Consider the following 12,973-nt stretch of genomic DNA (forward strand, 5'->3'; position numbering starts at 1 on the left):
CTGCAGAGCAGGGATATCATAGCACCTATAGAGGCCAGTATAGCCTTGGTAAGTAGCATGGCGGTGGTAAAGAAGCCATCAGGCAAATTATTCATCTGAATAGACCCAAAACCCTGAACTGGGAATTGAAAAGATCCCACTATCCACAGCCCACAATTGATGTTATCTTGGAAGAACTTAAGAAAGCCAGAATCTTTATGGACTGTGATGTGAGATACATAAACCTGGAGAAAGAGTCCAGCTTGCTGAGAACTTGGCAACACCATTTGGTATCTGCAGATAGGTGCACATGCTAATGGGCATAAGTCCAGCACCTGAGGTGTTCCAGAGAAGACTCACCCACGTACTGGAAAGGCTGCCTGGGGTAAAATTAATTGCAAATGATATCCTCATTCTAAGTGAAGGGAGCAATGATCCAGAAACTGAATGAGACCATGACAGAAAATGACAAACTACTTTACAGCGAGGCAGGGACAAGAACATAAAACTCAACCCAGCAAAATTTTGACTCAAATAGTGAGATGAGAAACATTGGACATCTGCTCACAGCAAAGAAACTGAAAGCAGATCCCAACAAGATCAAGGAAGTCAGAAACATACGAGTTCCAGTTGATGTAAAAGACACCTCAGAGGAATGATAAATTTTCTGTGCAAGTTCTGTCCACACCAAGCTCCAATAGAAGAACCCATATGTCAGCTCACGAGGCAGGATGTTGAGTGGAACTCAGCAGGCCTCCAACCACAAGCATTTGACATGCTGAAGCAAATGATAATGGATGCCCCTGTCCAGCAGTACTACCAGCTAGGAGAGCCACTGATGCTCCAGTGTGATACATTGGACAAAGGATTGGGTGTAGCTCTTTTTCAGGAGAAGCTAGTCATGTATGCCGGGAGAGCCCTGTCAGAGACTGAACTTGGACACATCCAAATAGAAAATGAGCTTCTGGTTGTGGTATCTGGAGTGGAGCAATTCCATTAGTACACCTATAGCCATCCAGTAATAGAGCAATTAGACCACAAACTCCTGGGGACAATCATCTCAAAGCTCTTTCTGAGTGCCCCAAAGAGATTGCAGCACATGTTGATGTACCTCCAGCACTATCAGGGAGAGATCAGATATTGTACAAGAGAATTACTGGTTTTAGCTGACACCCTGAGCAGAACATATATACCCAGCATCAGCGAGCTGGAGGAAGGGGATCAGAACACTTAATCCATTAACATGCTGCACTGTCTCCCAGTTTCAACAGAAAAGCTGATGGAAATCAAAGAAGCTATGGAAAAGGACATCCAACTACAAGCAGTCAAGAGAGTGATACTAACAGGGTGGCCAGAAGATGAGAGCCAAATACTGGTAGGCACAGAACCATATTTTAAAATTAAAGATGAGCTGAGTGGATGGAATCCTATTTGGAATACAGAGAGCTGTTGTCCCCCAACTCCACATTCTGTAAAGATGTCATCCAAAAAATACATGACTCACACCTGGGCACTGACAGCTCATTTAGACAGATTGGAGAGTGTGTTTATTAGATGGGAATGAATACAGAACTCTGCTTCTTGATAGAAGGATGTTGCACTTGTCAATCATGTGACAATTACCAGCAGAAAGAGATTCTTACCACATGAACTGCCCATCCCATCATGGCAAAGGTGGTAGCAGACTTATTGACCTTCAAGGAAAAGCAGTAGCTGATTACAGTGCACTACTATTATCAGTGCACTATTCAAATTTTTGGTAGTTTGATGCCCTGCCTGATATAAGAAGCAAGCTGGTGACTGGCAAACTGAAAGCCTGCTTTCTAGACAGTGTATTTGCTGACAAAGGATGCCAATTTGCCTTGGAAGAATTCAAGGAATTTGCACAATACCTTCTCCCCAGCATACCCATAGAGTAATAGTAAGGTGAAATCAACTGTGAAAAAGCTAAGAGACGGTTTCACAAGGCTGTCTCTTGTGGTTCAGACCCTTTGTTAGCATTTTTGGCACACAGAAATACTCCATCACAGGGATGCCAAAACAGTCCTGCACAGACACTGATGAGACAAAGGACCAAAACCCTGATACCAATAAGGGGGAGATCTGTTGCAGTCAGAAAGAAGGGGACACTGCCGAAATGAGATGGCCAACAATCCGAGAAAGCAGACACTAAAGTAGGTCAGCCAAGAACCTATGGGCTCTGGAGAAAGGCACTCCTGTGATGATCCAGGCATTGGAGAGACAGCAAAAGTAGTCGACTAAAGGGGTCATGAAAGGTGCAGGAGCATCAAAGTCAGATGAAGTCACTATGCACAAGGGACAAGTGATCCAAAGGAAAAGAGGCACTTACAAGCTAGTGGATAAACACCCACAAGGAGCCTATGGTGATCATCACAGAACAGAGACACAGAGAGCCATCTGGAAGCCAACTCCACAAGAAGGGAGGAGACTGCACAGAGTGTGAGTTTACTAGACTTATGACAGGGAGACAGACATAGATCAATCCCAGTGACTCTTTAACTAGCTAAGTCTGTGATAAAGACAACTCGGCCATGTGCTAGCAATCTCTGGCCAAAGAGACGTGGGGTGGGGTCTGGGCATCAATTATTTGTTATTGTTTATATTAAAATGTTTGTAAACAGAGATGTATCACGATCGGTGGAACAGGAGTCAGAGGGCCCATGTTCGCTGGAGGGACAGTTACACTATTGAGGGGACACCAGAAAACTAGGGAATGTAGGGAGTTAGGCTGGAAGCAACTTAGCTGCATGGACAGAGCAGTGGACAGGATTTAATAAAGTTCCACTTGTGTAGCTTAGCCTGCATTCAGTTTCACTGTTTGCGAATGAAACACTCTTGCAAAATGCTAAATCTCATTTGTTTAAAGGCAGAAGTTTCACAATTCATGAGGATTTTTTTCAAATTGCTTAAACACTTGAGTTCCACACATGAAGCAAACTCAAGCATTGTAAAGTTACTTATGACATTTGCGCTAAGAATATAAGAGCAGTCATATTGGGTAAGACCAATAGACCATCTAGCACAGTGTCCTGTCATCTGCTAGTGCCAGATGCTTCAGAGGGAATGAACAGAACAGGGAAATTTTCAGTGATCCATCCCATTGTCCACTCCCAGCTTCTGGCAGTCAGAGGTTTAGGGACACCCAGAGCACGGATTGGGTCCCTGATCATCTTGCCTGTCTTGGCTTGATGGACCCATCCTCCATTAATTTATCTAATTATTTTTCAAACCCAGTTATACCTTTGGCCTTCACAACATCTTCTGGCAATGAGCTCCACTGGATGACTGTGCATTGTGTGAAGTACTTCCTTTTGTTTGTTTTAAACCTGTTGTTTTAAACCTGTATGAAACCTCAACTTCATTTGGTGACCCCTAGTTCTTCTATTATGAAAAGGAGTAAACACTTCCATAGTCACTTTCTCCACAACACTCATGACTTTATAGACCTCTATCATATCCCCCCTTAGTCATCTCTTTTCTAAGATGAACAGTCCCAGTCTTTTTAATCTCTCCTCTGCTACAGGAAATGGCAGCGGAACAGGAGGACATTCACAATGGGTCCAATTCATTATGGCCTATGCCCTCCACATCCCTCTTCTTCAGGTAAACAACATACTGATGCAAAGGGCCTGTACATCAGGTACAAAGCTGTCTTTGCAGGAGCACCAGAGGGAGGAGAGGGTTTCAGGGGCTGTTTCAGAGCAGCCCAAGGGCAGAAAGGCCTGAGAAGAATGGATTCCAGGGCAAGAGACAACAGGGACAGAGAAAACATGGGATGATCCATAAGGGCCAAATAAAGCAGGAGCATAACTCAGAGAACTTTCAGGTGGCTCTGACTTGTGGTGGGTGGTTACAGTAGCACCTGACAGAACCTGAATGTAGGTGGTGCAAGCAGCCTGCTCTGTCCCTGTGCAGGGCTCAATCTGGCCTGATCCATCTGTGGAGCCATACAGGGATGACATTGTGTCTGTACAGTGACTATCTACAGGACACTAACTTGGTGAAATCATTTTAAAATGTTTTTGTGGTACGTGGATTCAGGCACACGAGTGCTGATTCTACATGAGCCAATTCAGATATATCCCACTAGGATCCTGACTTCCTCTCGGGTCAAAGGCTTTGAATCATGGATGTACCTGTACCTTCACAGACCCTTGCTGTTTGGCCTTTTGGTCACAGTTTCAATTGTCCTCATTTCCAGTCCTTCAGTAGCTATGCATACATGGAGCGCTTAACTGCAAATGTCAAAGAGCGCTTACAAAACAGTAACTGGCAAATCCTCCTCCCCAAGATACTTAAAGATGCGCCTCTCGGAAGCAGAGCAACCCTTTCACACGCTCCCATCACAGCAGGCCTGAGGAGCTGGAATAGTGCGATCTTCCTTAGATTTAGTTCTGAATCTGCTAACAATAGAACCATCAAGCTACTGATAGTTAGGAGAGTACTTTCTTCATTAGCAAACTTGGCATGTATTGCCCATGTCTACTTACCCACTAGGAAAGGTATACCTGGTATTAGCACTACCCCTGAATTTAAACATAGGGACTATAAGATCCTACCAATAGTATCTGACAGTGTGTGAACTTGGGCAACTTGCAACTTTTCAGTACTCCATGACCACAACACTTTCCTACCTTTGTAAAGCAGTTTGGAGATACTGGGGTGACACATTATTAAGGGCCTGATCCAAAGCCCACTGAAATCAATGGAAAGACTCCCATTGCCCTCAAGGGGCGGAGGACCAGGACCTACAAGTACAGAGTATTACAGTAGCTGCTTGGTAGCCCTTCTTATAGCTAAGGTTTCAGAACAGTTTCAGTTATATCCCTATGTTTAAGTGATCAGCACTTTCTGAAACAGCCATCTTTTGAACTGTCTCTGCCTGAAGATTTTTTTTTTCCCCAGAAAGTTTGGGCACAAACCATCCCTGAGCTCCAGCAAAAGTAGGGGGAGTGAGCATCCACTCTATCCCTAAGGCTGGGGCAGTGTGTTCCTCTCCCCATACTCAGCACAGAGAGTGGTTAGCATATATTCCTGCTCCATTTGTGGTGACTTTCAGGGAGCACACGGACTAAAACTGGGACAGCCCATTAAATGGAGATTGTTGTGGGAAAGGAGCTAGTCTAGCACACCCTCCCCCCCGCCAACCCTTGGGTAACTGCCTATGGGCCAATCACAATGCAATCCTTACAAGCTTTACTTGTATTAAGAACAAAACTGACCATATTCAAATACAACAGTTTCAAACAGAGAAAGGATGGCTCTTTAATCAGATCAGTTCAGCCAATACGGTAGATCAAATATTCATTCTTGAAACAAGATTATAAATATATAATCAGTTATGGCTCCCATGAACAATGCCCAGTTTAGCAGGGAGAATAGAAATGCTCACACTTCTTCTACCTGATCAAAAAACAAACAAACAAACAAAAAAAAAACAGTTTTTCTCTGTTTTTGTTGTTGCTGTGGCAGATGCCCCAGGCTTGGGAATTTTCACTCACTTCATCATTCTGGGACTACCTTTGCTCCATTTTCATCTCCTTCAATGCCCCCTGCCTCTAAAAGCTAAAGATTATCTTAATACCTTACCTCCCACAGGGAGGATAGCACATGAAGCTTCCCCTGAGGCCATGTTAGATGATGCTTTATGTATCTGTGGGCTGTAAAACAGCAAGGCTGGCTCCATCCCTCCGGAGACCAAGTGTGTCATTTCTATGACATGCTTCTTCTTGGCAGTCCACAAAGGGAAGGTCCCAGGGTTCTTATTGAATCTAAGCTTTCTTTATATATTAGCATGAAAACCTACCACTTCACCACTGAGTCACTCTGTGCTATTTCACTGTGTGGAGTCTCCTGTTCCAAGAGACCCTGATATTCTATGATTCTACATTCTATCCTGAGACACAAAAATTATAACCTGCCTGCTCTAACATATTAATGGAAAATCTAGATGAAGTTTACATACTTACTGTAATATCCAGAATTATTATTTTATAACCATTCAGGTTCACTTAGGGTATTCTCCTAAATGCCCATCGTCTCCTACAATGTGCTGAATTCCTGCTAAATCCAATAGGAAGTGGTGTATTGGAGCACCTGGCAGCATCAGGCTCTTTGACAGTCTTATTTACAAAAATTAAGAACTATTATGCTAGTATGGGCAAAAATAAGTGTGTAAAAAATTACCAGAATAATTACCTAGACAGTCACTCTCACACACACAGTCCTGCACATTTTAGAAATCTCAGGGCTTAATCCTAGTAGGCACAATAGTATGCCCCATCATTACTCCCCATCCTGGCACTTAAACAGGATGGGTAGTTAAACAAATGTGTGGGCTAGTGGAGGGTTCCTCAGGTTGTGGGAAGATGCGCCCTCCCTAACAACAGGCAACTAACCCCAACTCCAGATCGGAGGCTGACAGTAAGAAGCTAATACCTATGGAGAGGGTTTCATCATATTAGATCTCCCTTGACCCCAGTGTTTTAGTTTTAGCTGTTAAAATAGGGTTAAATTTGGGAGTGGGTTGGTAAACATTAGAATGTGAGGTACAGTAGCTAACACCAATCAAAACCAAAAAGTAGTTAAACGTGACAAAAAAATCTACATTGTGAAGCTGATGAGGAGAGGCTAAGTCCATAATTGTAATGTACTTCTGTACATACCTATATATGTACTGTACAGTGCATCCCTGTTTTGGACCCCAGTCAGAAATAATTACATACATTTCCAAAATAACTTGTAGGCACACAAAACAGCTACTATGCAGACATTTTGTGTGTCCCGCATACAGAGTAAGTAGGGTTGATCCCTTACACGTTGCCTTTTCTATCTCTATTATGCTCACATTTCCTGCTCTCCATGAGGGGTGAGCAGAGAATGCTTCACTGAGCAGCCACCTTCACAATGGAAGTGGTGCCTAAGTGGCCTAGCACAGGTTATGGTCAAGGTGTAGCCTTGCAGGACCAGGCTCAGATTGAGGCTGGTCTACACTATCACAGTAAATCGATCTAAGTTACATTATTTCAGTTAAGTGAATAACATAACTGAAGTCGATGCAGCTAGATCCACTTACCATGGTCTCTACGCTGCGCTGTGTCAACAGGAGATGCTCTCCTGCTGACTTCCCTTATGCTTCTCAGGGAGACAGAGTACAGAATCAATGGGAGAGTGCTCTCCCATCAATTTAACGTGTCTTTACCAGACCCGCTAAATCAACACCACTTCATCGATCGCAGCAGTGCTGATTTAGCCAGTAGCGTAGACATGGCCTGAGTTTCGTAGGAAGTGCAGGGGATGCACTAAGCAATCATTTGAGTGTCTTTTCTGAAACCAGTGCTTTACTGAAACCTGAACACTGTATTGGTGTGATATTTGGAGGGCACTGCAGGCAAATCTGAAAAATCAGGCAACATATGTACACATACTGAAAAATGTTTTTTTATATATTTATATATATTAGAAATAATAGTTTCATGGGCAGGACTAAATTTCTTTCATTAATTTAAAGCAAAAAAGTGATTTAAAATTACTATTTGGCTCATAACAACTTGGTCATTTTAATCAATGTACTTATCTATTAAGTATATATAGTATGCATACATATATTAGTCTACTACACAAAGTATTTTTCAATGTTTATTTTTTCTTTGTACATGTGAGTACAATAATTTGGATTACAATTACTAAAAAAAAAAAAACCTATCTATAGGAATTAAATTTCATACAGCATTTCAACCCTGGCATGAACATAAATCTGAAATTGATATAAAAAGTGAAATATTTTCCATAGTGAGGTTTGTGTTTAGCAACAGAAAAGAATAAACTTTTGTTTATCACTGAAAACAATTTTCTTCACCTACACAAATGACTAGAAGAAGATTAAGCAAAACATGTTTTGGTTCCTCAGATGTACAGACATTCCAATTTTCTTTTGCACAATGATTTTTATGCAAATAAGTGCCGCACAATCTCCTGACCTCTTTTACCATCATACCGGAACAATGACAGTTCAATAATTGGAATGGCACATATCTGGGATGTTTGATTTTAAATTACAAAGTTGATGCAGGTCTATTGAAATGAAAATAATGTGACTTTGTGTTAATTCCAAACTGATGAAAGTATCATCATTTCATGCCAAACAAAATAAAGCAAACTGAGTGATCGAGATTGTTGGCCCATTTCGAATCTACCCTTCCCATCATTTCATCTCCCCCTCCTCCCAGTTTTTAATTCGTAAGACTGATGCTTTCATCCATAACAAGGATAATGAGAAAACCCAAGTGATGTTCCTTGGGGGACTGTTACGCTAAAAGTTACCTAAGGACTATATCCCATTTGTGCCTCCTTGCTCATGATAGAGACGAGGAATGCATTCAATATCTCTGTCTGATTTAAAATCCCAATATGCAAACAGTATTATGGAATCCAGACAGGCTATTCTGCTTCACTGATGACAGATGCAGGGAAAGCTAAAATACTTAAACTTTTGACTTTGAACTGGAAGAGAAGTGGACACCTTGCTTTAAAAAAGCATAGAAGTACAACCCCAGCTGAAGAGCAGGTGCTGCATGGCATTTGTATTTCCTCCAGAGGCTGCTAGCTAGCAAGACCACTCAGCTGACCATGAAAATTCTTGGCCCTAAGTGACCCAAGAATAGACTATAAATCCATCCTATAAAATATAGTAAAAGCCCCATTTGTTCTCCCATCCTTTCAATACGTGATGTTATACATTTGTGATTATCTCATTTTATTGGATTCTTCAGAAACCTGTTTATGCTCATTTGTGAGCAAAACAAAGACTCATTGTAACCTCTTTTTTAAATAAGTTTGAAGGTCAAAGGAAAGGGCACTCCTTTTAAAACTGTTATATGCAGGCAATGATTTTGTGTGTAATACGGAGATGCATTTCAGCAAAGGGGTTGGAGTTTTAGTGAATTACACATTTAAGACACAATAGTTCTGCATTAGCAGTGTAAGAAATTCCTGTTGAATTACATATATTTGACAACTAGATACAAATATTGGTTTTCAATCTTTACTTATAATCTTAACTAAAACAGAGGGGGCCAGATATTTAGCTGGTATAAGTGGAACTGTACTGATTTATACCAGTTGAGGGATTGACCCCTAGTTTTTTAGGGGAATCTCTCATACATAATCTGTAAACTCTGTCATCTTAGTTTAATTATAATTAAAAATAGTATAATTAAAATATCTTCCTTTCAGTGTTCTGACAGTGAAAGAATTATGCAAATCTACCAAAACATAGTTAAGGAATTAAAAGGGACAATTAGCTCTACCCGTGTTAAAAAAAATTAGAATGCTACCTTAGGCAGTGAAGACAAGACTTTTTCAAAGACAGTTTGGCTGATATTTTTTATAGATTCAAAGTAAAGTTTTATGGTAAAAAATGAATATAGCTTTGTTTGTTTCCTCAGTCATCATTAGCAATAGACATAAAGGTATTCTGTTTTTGAGCCCATATGGAAAGATCATCAACACTTTCTGCTTCTGGGTCCTTTGCCAAAATACCATATCCCACATGCCTTCTACCTTAAAACATAAAAGAATAGGTGTTGTTCTGGTCAAATAACAAAATAATTTTTACTAGCATACGTCTAATGTTAAAGCTGCCTAAATCCTGCCAAAGACATTAAAACACCATCTGTAAAACAGATTTTCATTAAACTGATCAGTTTAAAGTTAAGCAGCTAGGCAGATGATGCTTTTGAGCTAACCTTTAACCTTTAACCTGCTTAAACTGGAATTAGGTCACTCTCTTCTTTCGGGTAATACCCTTGCTGTTTCAGAACACGAGAGGTAAAGTGATCTATTCAAATTGAACTGACAATCATAGCATGAATAGTGTTATGAATCAATATTTTGTCAATAAAGAGAAAAGCAAAGTAGTTTCCACACAGCTGAGTATTTGTCTGCTAACTGCTGCTTGTCAAGTTCCCTTAAAATCTAAACAACTATACATGTGAAATAATGGGAGGTAAATATGCCATAAAATACATTTCTCAATGAAGATATTACCCAGTAATTAAACACAGACAATTTTGGAAGACTAGTTTTAGCATTTTCTTCTGAAATTACAAAGTCGTCTGGCTAGCTCTAGACTATTTTTGTTAACATCTCAGTTAATTAGTATTCCTCATCAACCAATACAATGGGGCAACTAATTTTACTGCTTACATATCAAAATTACTTCAAAACTACTTTATGTATGCCAAGTATGATTTACACAGTACATCATAAGATATCTTACTGAGATACAAAATGGCTTCCTTAGAGCAGTTATAATTATAGTTATGTTACATCAACAATGATCACTGTGCTACCTCAGCTTTCTAAATCTGCAGAAGTTTAACTCTTACTCCTGCAGAATGGAAACGCACTTTGTTGCTACACAGTCGTATTCTTTTCCTTGTAAAGTTATTGAACACTTCTTGATAGATACAGCAAAGAATTTACAAGTCTTCTGTGGTTTAATTTTCTAACACCAAGCTTAATAATTCCAAATGTACATCTTTTAGAACTTTATTTAGCCCAAACTGAGTTCGTTCAAGGCAAAATCTATCTTTATTCTGGTTCCTAGCAGTCACATTACTAAAACCACTTGAATACTGTGATACTGGAAAGAGTGGCTTTTGGGGGGTTGGGGGTGGAGAGTAGATGAGTTAATAACTTACAAAACAGCTAAAGGTTTTACTTTGCCACATTTAGAATTTAATTTTAAAAGTGCCTAAAATTATACAGCTTCAGCAGAGAAGCTCTGATGTTCCTAATAGCTTTAAAAGCTATGGTTACAAAGACCTCTCCATTTATTCCATCAACAGTTAAGCCCAGAACGAAACATCAAGCTATTATAGCAACATTTATAAAAAGAAAAAACTCACAAGCAATAGTATTTAAATAAAGATTATAAGTGACTAAAATAAAAAACCAACAACTTTGAGGGCTTGAGAAAACAAAGAAACAAAATCCTAGTGCTTTTTTCTATGCTCCCGTATGGTTCTAGTGTTAAAGTTTCTTATTACTAAACCACATTCATAGCATCTTAATTTTAAAAGAGTTAGAGAAGCTACTTGAATATAAAACACAATTTGAGAAAATTCTCTCTCACCCCAAGACAAATGTCTATTATTCATATAAATTCATGTTTTTTCCTAGGTACTCTAAAAGTTCATCTGAGGTACCAAGAGAGAAAAAGTTCAAAACGGCTTGCTTACAACTGCTTATCAACTGCTTCACCTGGACTTGACTAAACTATTAGTTCTGCCAGCTGGTAACTTTACAGACTTGAAACACATCCACCACTAATAGTTGCTTGGGGGATGTGCAAGAAGCTGCAGGATCCGTACCATTATGTATTATTTTAAACAAAATGAAACAAGAATGTTTTGATCCATAGGAACCTGTGCCAGTATTGCCAACCCCAAGCATTTAAAAATATCTAAGTTGGGCCCCCAAAAATCACGAGACTAGCTGAAAAATCATGAGATTTCTTTTTATTCTTTTTACTGGGTTCTTTTTATTACTTCTACTTTTTGAGCCTTTGGGGTTCAAGTTTTCAAAGCTATTCTCTGCAATCAAGAGGGAGGAGGTAGAAACTTTCTTAAAAAAAAACAAAACTCTCACTTCCTCACATGACTCCAGGGACTGCTGCTTCAATAAATACATCGAATGCCAGGAGACTCGTGATGCAATCACAAGAATTGGCAACACTGATTATTCTCCCCTCTGTGTGCTTTTGTAACTCCTTGAAGCTCTAATGGTGGATTAATCCCAGTGCAAAGGAGCCACATAAGGCCCTGACTCTGGTGATGTTTAGGGTCTTGTGCAGGCCCTCTGCGCTGTGATAAATTTCACCCTAAATGGTTCAGGTCCCGGCTACTTTAAAGACTGCCACTTTTCTTGTACTTCACTGAATCAGATACGATCAGCTAAACTGCTCAGACTAACAAACGAAAAGTTGAAAAAGGAGTGGATGTGTGGCAAGGCATTTTCAATGAGGAGACCTAGAATCTGAAACTCACTCCCTTTTCTTTGTCCTTAAGACTCTGAATTTGCTGTCCTGAAGGACATGCTGCAAAGCCAAATTTATTCGGTCAGGAATTCTCCAGGGAAGGCGGGTTGCACTGATGAAGGGGGGCAGTGTCAGTTTGAGTGGACTGCTAGTTTTGACTGATTAGTTTTGAGCCTTGGGTCCAATTTCTGTCTTGTAAATCTGCATATATGCCAAGGGATAAAAAAAGTTAAAGCACCTAAGTGATTTAGGAGTCTAAGTCCCATTTTTAAAAGCGACTCCAGCAATTTGGAACTTTTGAAAATGGAACTGAGGAACTTCTGAAATATTTTCCCTATATCTATTGATGGGTGCATTTTAAATTAAATTAATAACAATAGTTAGAGTTACGGGAGGACGATATGGACCCCATAGTGTTATTAACGCATACGTAAGGTCTTCATTTTGTCTGCAGTATAAACCACTGACATTACAGCCATCATGTTAAAAATGCCTTTTCTATTTATTTTTTTTTTACCAGTATACACTGTATTAAAGAGGCAAGATAGGTCAGGTAATATCAATACCACCTTCTGTTGGTCCAATAAAAGATATCACCTCACCCACCTTGTCTCGCTAATATCCTATGACCAACATGACTTTCATGGCACTGCATACGCTGTGTTAATTCAAAAACTAGCATTTAAACTTGGCCAAAATCCAATGAAATATTATTTCTTGCCTAAACTAAAGATCTGCTGGTTTTTCCTCCATTCTTTGTATGTGTATAAATTTTCAATACGATTAGAAAAACAGCATAGGTACTGTAATCCGCCGTTGACTCCTGATAGTTTAGTTATCACAAATTTCTAGTATAAATCAATAGGTAACACTTGCAAAATGGATTTTCTAATCACATTTAGAGCTTGTTACAGTGACTAATGGTTTGCAATA

At 39.8% G+C, this 12,973-nt stretch overlaps 1 protein-coding gene across 4 annotated transcripts in view; it reads right to left on the reverse strand.

Annotated features, from left to right (window-relative positions):
• Positions 1–12,973, reverse strand: part of ZFHX4 (zinc finger homeobox 4) — a 173,928-nt gene that overhangs the window by 131,660 nt on the left and 29,295 nt on the right. The gene's annotated exons all lie outside the window — the stretch shown is intronic.

This window comes from Lepidochelys olivacea (assembly GCF_965140295.1).
Source record: "Lepidochelys olivacea isolate rLepOli2 genome assembly, chromosome: 2".
Classification (NCBI taxonomy): domain Eukaryota; kingdom Metazoa; phylum Chordata; order Testudines; family Cheloniidae; genus Lepidochelys; species Lepidochelys olivacea.